The sequence below is a fragment of the Phodopus roborovskii genome, unplaced genomic scaffold, assembly GCF_943737965.1.
Source record: "Phodopus roborovskii unplaced genomic scaffold, PHOROB, whole genome shotgun sequence".
Taxonomy (NCBI): Eukaryota; Metazoa; Chordata; class Mammalia; order Rodentia; family Cricetidae; genus Phodopus; species Phodopus roborovskii.
The window spans coordinates 33114470-33123665 of NW_026126480.1; the positions used below are offsets into that span (position 1 = coordinate 33114470).

At 37.9% G+C, this 9196-nt stretch overlaps 1 non-coding gene across 1 annotated transcript; it reads left to right on the plus strand.

Moving 5' to 3' along the window:
* Positions 1–1920: 1920 nt before the first annotated feature.
* On the plus strand, positions 1921–2028 carry LOC127228999 (U6 spliceosomal RNA). Its single transcript, XR_007835090.1, has one exon. It is a non-coding gene; the product is annotated as a U6 spliceosomal RNA (small nuclear RNA).
* Positions 2029–9196: the final 7168 nt, after the last annotated feature.

Here is a 9196-nt window from a genome sequence, read left to right on the forward strand (position 1 = left end):
CACCCCATCACAGATGATGACTTTAGAGAAGCTGCTTCATGAATTTCTGTCTTCTGTTAGCCTTTTCCTATTTTTCTCTAGCACCTTCAAAAATCATGTGTGGTAGTTAGCATCACAGGAGAAGCTTCTGTGCCCTATCACTTCTACTAGAGTGTAAATAGCACCATTCCTGTTAACATAGCTCTAGATGTTGCTGTATTATTCTGCTTATTTCATTGCCATAGCTATGGGTCAAAAGTTATCTCTTCTTCATGATAGTGATGGGATAAAGTCATTCGGGACCATGCCCAGTGGTCCCAATTTTACTGCATCAGCTATCATATCATATCTATAATATGGTTTATAGTCATGTCTGTTCCAGAACCACAGCAAGATTGTGGGCTTCTCTGTGCTTCTATAAATCTACCAATTTCCCTCAAAGAATTCCTAAAAAAGAGGCTACTGTGCATATATAACTCTCCTCTATCTTAGTCAGGAGTTTCCCCCTGCCTTTTCTATTGTGATAACAAATTCAACTTTGCTCATGTTGTTTTGCTGTCAGCTCTCATGGGTCTGTGTTGCTCATCTTTCTTGCATTAATTCATTCACTGTTGTGACAAAATACTTAACAAGAACCACTTAAGGGAGAAGATTATTTTAACTGATTATCAGAGTATACACCCATCTTGGTGGGGGAGGCACGACAGCAGGAAAGGTTCACTGTTACAGGAATGTGCTCAAATGTCAGTAGATAAAGGAGAGAAAAAGGTGTTTCTTAATACTCTCTAAAACACCTAGGTGATTCTAGGAGTCAAATTGACAATGAAGATTAAGCATCCTAGCCTCCATGAAGATTGAGCAAGTTCTTATTATAAAGGAATATCTGTGTGCTTGTACAGTTTTATGGGGCAAGAAAGAGGTCAAGGACATGTGGCTAAGCAATCAGAAGCATAGGGCAGTCCCTGGGGGTGTGTGTGGGAGTCCTGTGAGCCTAGATTTGTTGGGAAGGCCATGAGTTAGATGGATCAGGTAAGCTTTCAGTATCAGATGACCTCTGAGTGAAAAAGTTGAATGAGTTAGCATTATAGATCTCCTTGGTTCTGTATCACTATCACTGAAGAACTATGAAGAATACAAATCTGGCTACTTCTGCTCTGGGAATTAGGGTCATATAAGCATGCTTTTCTGTCACATGTTCAGATGTTCAGACATAAAATGTAGTCAGGGTTGATTTGTTGGAAGATTCTAAAAGGTTCTATATGTCTTTGACTTTGGGCAACACTGATTTTTTTTTTTTTTTTTTTTTTTTTTTTGAGTGCTAACTCAAGGACTAGGGCTCTAGATGTTTTCCTCATGGAGGAGGCCTAGAGGTTTCTGCTTAGTACAAATGAAAAAAGGTGGGGTTAGGGATTTCGTTCAGTGGTAGAGTGATTGCCCAGCAAGCACAAGGCCCTGGGTTTTGTTCTCATCTCCGAAAAAAAAAAAAAGAGACAAATGAAAAAAACATAAAGTCATGAGGAAACAAAGACCAAGGGAATTAGAGAGTTAGATTCATGATTTTCAGTGAGGCTCCATGTGGAGTGAATGAGTACACTGCACAGCCATTTTAGGGTCTTCATTTTACATTTTTATAATATTCTAATCCCTGGTTCTTAGATGCAGCTTACCCCATTTTCCATTTAAAACAAACCCCACAATATTTCCCTTGGGATATTTTTCTTGTAACTATCAAACAATATTGTAGGAAAGTTAACTGGAGTAGACAGAAATAAGGAGGCTTGGTTGTTAAGAGAGTACTAACTTTGACTTTCTATCTAAAGATCTGAGGTTCTTCTACAAAAGATGATGATGTGGCTTAGGTTAGTCATAGAAGTTGTTTTACAGCTTCATTCTTTATTTGATCCATTCACTCATCTATTTTACAAACGTGTGTTGAATATTGTGCTCAGTTTGGCAGCTCATATACAAATATTGAAATGACACAGAGAAGATTAACATGGGCCCAGTGCAAGGATAACAATGCAAATTTGTGATTTTCCATAATTTTTGTATTTCAATGAAAGAGAAAAAAATCTCATAAAATAAAAACTGAAAATGTGGAGTTACACATAACAAGTAAACTTATTAATGCTAGCTACATAGTAGGATGGAGATATAAATACACACACACACACACACACACACACACATATATATATATATATATATATATATATATATATATATATATTTGTGGAATTCATAGTCTATCAGGAGTGATGGATGGTTTGCTTTTTTCAGTCCTAGGAAATAATATTAGCTGTACCATGTAAGTGCTCTATCACTGAACTATACCACCAACCTTAAATGGACAGTTTAAACAAATGTGTTGTTTTTCTAATAAAGAAGTAAAGTATCATGGATAATGATGCAAAATATGCCTTTTTAGGAGATGAACTCAAATGTTGATTTGCATATTGTACTCTTGGCCTGCTAAAGCCATAGAAGAATATTCTACCATTCCCTGAATAGGTACGGGAAAAAGAGACAATATGGTGGATTGGCAAGGTGCCTCAACAAGTTAGTAACCAAGCCTGAGAATCTTAGTTTAGAATCCTTCAGACTCACATGGTGGAAGTAGAGAACTAATTCTTTCAAGTTGTTCCCTGACCTCCACATGTACATCATTAGCATTTGTGCACATTCCTGCACATGTGGGATATATATATATATATATATATATGAAAAAATGGTAGATTTAAGGAAAACAGTAACTTCCGCATGACCAGGGTTGAGAACAGTGCCAGAACTCAAGGCTGAATAAGAAAAGATGATCTGGCTTATCAAGTATCTGGTATGATGTATTAGGATTTTGTGATGTGTAGGCCCCCATTTCAGTTAGGTTAAGTGTCTTCCTAGCCATCTGTGTTACTTTTATACTGAAGATACCAGAGGTGTAAGCTCATCCATTACCAAAGCCCAGTGTCTTTAAAACTCTCACTTACCTCCCAAATGTCTCTGGCAATTGTGATGTCTGGGCTTGGCTCAGCTCTTCTGGCAAAAGACATAAACACTTGTCTTCCAGACTGGGCTCAAAACATGTCTCCTTGCCTTCTGGGAGAATTGCTGCTTGAGACATCTAATTTTACAGATCATGGTTTTGGAGAAAAATAAGTCACCCCAGAAGTGAGTAGGAAATTATTCACTTTTGGAGAGATAGAAATGTCAAGCCAGATTGATCAGTCACAAAGCTAGACTCCCAGGCAGCTCCATGAGAGAGCAAGGAACCCCAGAACCCTCTGCTCCCAGTCCATCCCAGGATGTGCTGACTTAGGAACTGGATGATGCTTGTCACTGGGCTCTCACCTTAGAGCCATTTCTCATGCTGCTGCCTCTCTTTTTTCCCTAGACAACTATTACAATCTCCTATTTTAAATATAGCTTCCAAGGATGCCTTTCTTGAACCACAGGTGACTCAGAAGAATATATGAATCATGTGCTTCCTGAGCATATTTTAACACAATTATCACAATACCAATATTGCCATTTTGTAAGTATGATATAAATTTAATTTTATACCCAGTTTAATATCAGTTAAAATATTCAATGATTGGTAATTAATTTTTTTTAGATTAATAGACTGATGAGATAATTAGTGGATGGATTCTTGGGCTTAAAGAGTCTTCTTGTTAAACCTTTGGCCCCAAATCATTCTGAGTTTTTAAGGAATGAGTATCTAGAATAATAAGATGTCAGGACTAGAAGAAACTTAGGCTATGGATAAGTGATGGATTCCACAGACTGGCCATCAGAACACTTCCTTTTTGATCTGCAAGGATAGATAGAAACATAAGAAGAGTGTGTAGCTTAAATATGCACAGGTGATGCTTTGTTGTTGAAGAGATAAGGAGACATTTTGGAGCCTTCTAGAGGAATTAGGTATAATCTGGAAGAGAAGTCTTATAGCTTAAACACTTCCAAGGAATAGCTAAGAGATGGGAAGTTCTGAGGTGGTCTGTCTTCTCATTAGAAGGTTATTTTTATTTGTTGATGTATGTCTTAGTTGTATTATGTGTATATAGTGTGTTAATTTTTTAGTATAGCTCTGTGCACATATACATATAGATTCATGTAGTGTTTCTGTGTGTGTGTGTGTGTGTGTGTGTGTGTGTGTGTGTTTGTGTAGACCAGAATTAGAAATTGGGTATCTTCTTCTGGCTTGCTTTCCTTTATTTTTTGAAATATATTTCCTCACTGTACCTGAATTTCATCAATTTGGCTAGACTGGCCAGTCAATGACTTTCAAGAATCCCCCGGCTTTACTCACCTTCCCTTTCAGGAAGGTTAAAAGAATAGGACAACTTTCCCAGTCTTTTTTGTTGGTTCTGGGGATTCAAACTCAACTCATGCTTGATGTTTCCACCACCCCCTCTATCTGCTCTTGACATCTTCTTACAGCATTGCCAAATGCATTGACAGGTGAACCTTGCCTGGTCAGCTTCCCTAATGGAGGAAACCCTATAGTACAGGGCAACTTAGTCTCAGCTGTAACAGTTTGTTGTACTGTGCACTGTTTACTGTTAGGCCTTAAAAAGGCATATCATACTCTCTAAATGCTAGTTCACCTGTCTTTCAATGATGACAACTGAAATTGGCTTCAGACAATGGCCAATTTCCTTGTGGATAGAAAGCAAAACCATCCTTAATTCAGAACAACTGACTTAGAACCATCCTAGCAGGATGTGGGCATCATTACAGTGTACAGCTATTGATTTTGTTTGTGATCCATTTTGTTTTCTTGTCAAACTAAAACAACACAAACCCAAATAAATCTACCAGTCATTTTCTTTTTGGAATAGTTTCTTCCACTCCTCCAGAACATTCAGATCTGATAGGCCTTTTTCTGAACACAAGGGGACAGAAAACCTCTGGCTATGGACTTTCAAAGAAAAAAGTAACTCTCTGGAGATAACAAATAGCTGTTTTATCAGAGTTCATCTCAAATAGGTCTAATGTAGGAGAAAATAGGCCAACATTGTGAGATTTCTGAAAATGCCATCTGAGCTCTTGGATTAAGCTAGTCTCAAAGTCAAATTATCTAAATATAAAAAGAAGTCCCTGTGCTTGTTAGTTGATTTTAGCTGCATCTTTACAAGTTACAGCCAGAGAAAAGGTATGAGTTTAAAAAAAAATCACAATACACACACACACACACACACACACACACACACATAATTTGCAGCTACTTCTCAGAATGAATGAAGAATGAAGATGAATCTGTTCCTTTCATCACAATTTAAACTTACTGGCTTTTCAAGGTATTGAAATAGATACATTTGCTAAGGTTTGAGCTCCCCAACCTCTGGACTTGCTCTCCAAGAATTTGTTTTCCATGAAAGGTCTTTGTTAGGCACGGATATCCAGGCTTCTAGTTTGATAGTTCTGACTGCCTACAGAATATTTCCCAGTGCTGGAGTCAAACACAGAAGGCTTTCACAATCAGGCTTTACAGGACGCTTGAAGCTAGGGTGTTTAGAACTGTTTCCTGGGGGTCCTGCAGGACAGCACCCAGACCTTAGCACACTGCCCATAGCTGGGTACTGTGCAAGCTTGAAGTGAGTCTTTGTTGGATACACAAAACAAACAGAAGACTGCCATGTGTCTGCTGTCTGTGAAGAAGAGACATCTTCCTAAGTAGGAGCTCATTTTCCTGCATTTCTGAATGTATTTTTTTTTCTAGTGAAAAATGACTAGAAATAGATCTGGTGGTGCTCGTCCAAATTGTACCTTCATCTAGTTGAAGGAGGCCTCTGATTATTGTCATCCTCCAGAAAAGGTCATTGCTTGTCCATCCTTGGATGCAACCCCAGAATTGCATTTATCAGTCTACCATCTCCATGTCCCCAAACATTCTATGGAAACCTCATTTGAAGGCCTTTCTTATCAGTGAATACTATTTCTTTGATGATTCGTTTGTCTCTGGCCTTAGATTTGCCCTTCCTAGAGTGCAAGCAAAATCAACTTATTATTGTTTTTACCTAGTGTCTAAGCTGGGGGGGGGGTGCATGCCTTATACCCAATGACTGAGGTAAATTGTGATGTTGGATAAACAAAAACTAAAGGTATAAAGAATTCACTCTGGCAATAGTAAAAGTCACCATGCCTGACTTATGAACAAACACGTTGAAAAATAACCAGACTTGGGTTCAGATCCTAATACATGAACTTGCCAGCTGTGTCATAGTAGCTGTAGCAGTGGTGATTGTAGCAGATGTTCCACCAAGTGGCTACAGTAGCAGCAGTAGCAATAGTGGGAATAGCTGTAGCAACTCTATAAGCAGCAGAGATGATACCCATAGCAAGAACTATCAATTACAAGGCATTTTACACAGAGAAATTTATTTTTTTCTCTCCATAACTATGGGGCAGGGCTTCTTGTCTATTCTCTTGCACTGTAATGTCACTGAGTATTGTGTCTGAAATATGGAATGTGTAGAGTATATATTCTTGAAAAAGATGAATGATTCCATAAAGTGGGCATTATTATTATTACCATTGAAGAGATGTGATCACTGGGGGTAAGAGAGTTTAATGAGAAAAACTATAATTATGGTTTCATGTTCTTTGTAATTGTGTGTTAAAAAAACAACGAACATCTGTAAAATGATTACAATGGATATAATCTGAGAGATTTAATTTAGTAAAAACTTTAAAAGTTGAGTGTTTTCATGAGTCTGAAGCTAGAAGTACCAAGCTGAGTCAGAGGGACAGAGGTAGATGGTAGCTAGTCATAGCTCCTTCAGGGAGCTGACAAGGAATATCAAAGGAAAACTATTCTCATTCCTGGTAGTGCCTCCCAGATTTCTGTTCTGGAAAAGATTCAATTCCCTTTATGTGAAGGTCCATCGAACATTAGAAAGTATGTATTTTAGGCAGTGAAACAAATGCTTTCATTTGTGTGACCCACACTTAGTTCTCAGAGGAGTAGTCAGACTTTTTCTCCACTTTTCAGATGAGAAAATAGAAGCATAAAGGGAATAATTTACATTTAGTGAAAAAATGATAGTGTTTGTTTATGAGACAGGATCTCACTATGTAGTCATGGATTGTCTAGACCTCACATTGTAGACCAGGTTGGCCTTAACTCACAGAGATCTGCTTGGTTCAGCCTTTGACTTACTGAAGTCAAAGGTGCACATGGCCAGGTCCACCCAAGGAATTCTATTTATAATTACTGATCATAAGCTTGAGGGAAGAAGCTGCCTTTTAAGAACATGTTGGAAATCACAGGCCATCTCCTTGGGGTACCTTCTTTATCCTCTATTCTCTTTCTTCCCCCACCCCAACTCTTTCTCCATTCTTTTGGTTTAAAAACAATTTAATCTCCACCAGTAAATACACTTCTCTACATCACAGTGTATAAAAGCCTCAGAAGAGAACACTAGATATCAGATAACTCTTCTGGTGGTGGTCATCTCACTTTTACTTTGTGTTGAAAAGAGATTTAATATATGCCCTGCTGATCCCTGATGTCCTAGTACTACAAAGATACTATCATGAAGCTTGGAAGTACTGTCTCTTGAAATAACAAGATTTTATTAGGAAATACATTCCAGGAATAAGTTGGAGGCAAGATATCTGTTTCCTACCCCAGCAGTATATAATCATTATAGATTTTGGCACTTTCAGTGGGCATTTGGAAGATGAAACTACTGAGTCAGGACTCTGAGATATGGTTCATAAGCTTAGGTGAGGAATGGGTCAGTGATTTAGAATATCAGGAAATGCTATAAAGGTGATTATTGGGCTAAGAGAATCTAATAATGGGTACCTTGAGAAATTACAAGAATGTTTTATTGGCTGGATTGTAAAACTAAGTTGATACGTTTAAAAAAATCACAAATTAGAGCAACATAAGTAAAAGATAGTTTTATTTCTTTCTTAAAAATGGCTCAGAAACACACAGGTAGGAAGATAGCTCTATCAGCTTCAAAATAAACTTTCAGTTTATACATAGCAGCAAGGGAGTCTGGAAATTGTCTAGAAGAAACTGCATTGTTAAGGAGACAGAATGGACAATGATAAAATAGTTACACTCTGCTACAAAGGAAAAGTATCATTGCCTGGTTGCATGGGGCCAGAATTTCAAAGACAGGGTTTCAGAGTATATTTATATGGCCCAGAAGTGACAGTTTCAGTGGTTCAGAGAATACATAAAGTTAATGAAACCTAGGATCTTACCTGAGAATAATAGAAGGTAGCATGAATGCACTGTACCTGCATTCAGAAAAATCAGTATCAGGCCTCAGTCCTGCCTGTAGGAATCCTTATTTGAATCTGTCTGTGCAGAATACCTATTGTTTTGTGTTTTTTCTTGATTTACATCTCACCCAGAAGCGCTAGTAGGTGTAGCTTTTCCTTTGGATGTTACTCCCTTTCTTTTTATAACATGTCCCACATACATTAGGATTTGGTTTGGCCACATGATTTTAGTCTGGCTCACCAGAGCCCTTTTTGCACCAAGTGACTCGATGACAGTCCAATAATTTGACACAGTTAGGTCAGGAGATTGGGTCTTGAGAATTTGGATGGAACTGTTCTCGTATTGCCAAGGTTGCTAAGAAGACAGAATACAAGTTCCAAGTCATTAGTATCTATTTTTGCCAGGATAGGAAAGTACCCATGTGAGAATAAAGCAGATCTGAGAGATGAAGAGATATTGCAAATGACATTCTTTAGAGCTACTAGATCCAGTCATGCCAAAAGCCATTAAGCCTGGGATTAATCTGATGAACAATGAATCCCTGTTTTGCATTTTGCAAGTACAAATTAACAATGGAGCAAGAACACTCCTAATCCATCACAGACTAAGTCTCTGTTTGTTTGTATGTTTGTTTGTTTTTTAACCTATATTGTGGTTCTCAAACTTGGTTGTTCAGACAGTTATCTAGGGTTCTTTATAAAAAACAGTTTGCCTAAACAATTTAGACAAGCCTTAGATTCTGATTTTCATTTTGTCAATTACAGACTTATTTTATTGTTGGGATATGAAGTACTCCCCCTCAAAGACACATGTTGAAGGATTGGTGCTGACTTGGTGGATTCTGCAATTGAGAGGTAACTAGATAGTGAGATCTCTGACATGACCAATAGATAAACCACTGGTGGCTTTGCATTGTGGTGGCACTTTGGGGAGAGGTAGAACTTAGCTGAAGGGGGCAGGTATCTGGAGCATTCA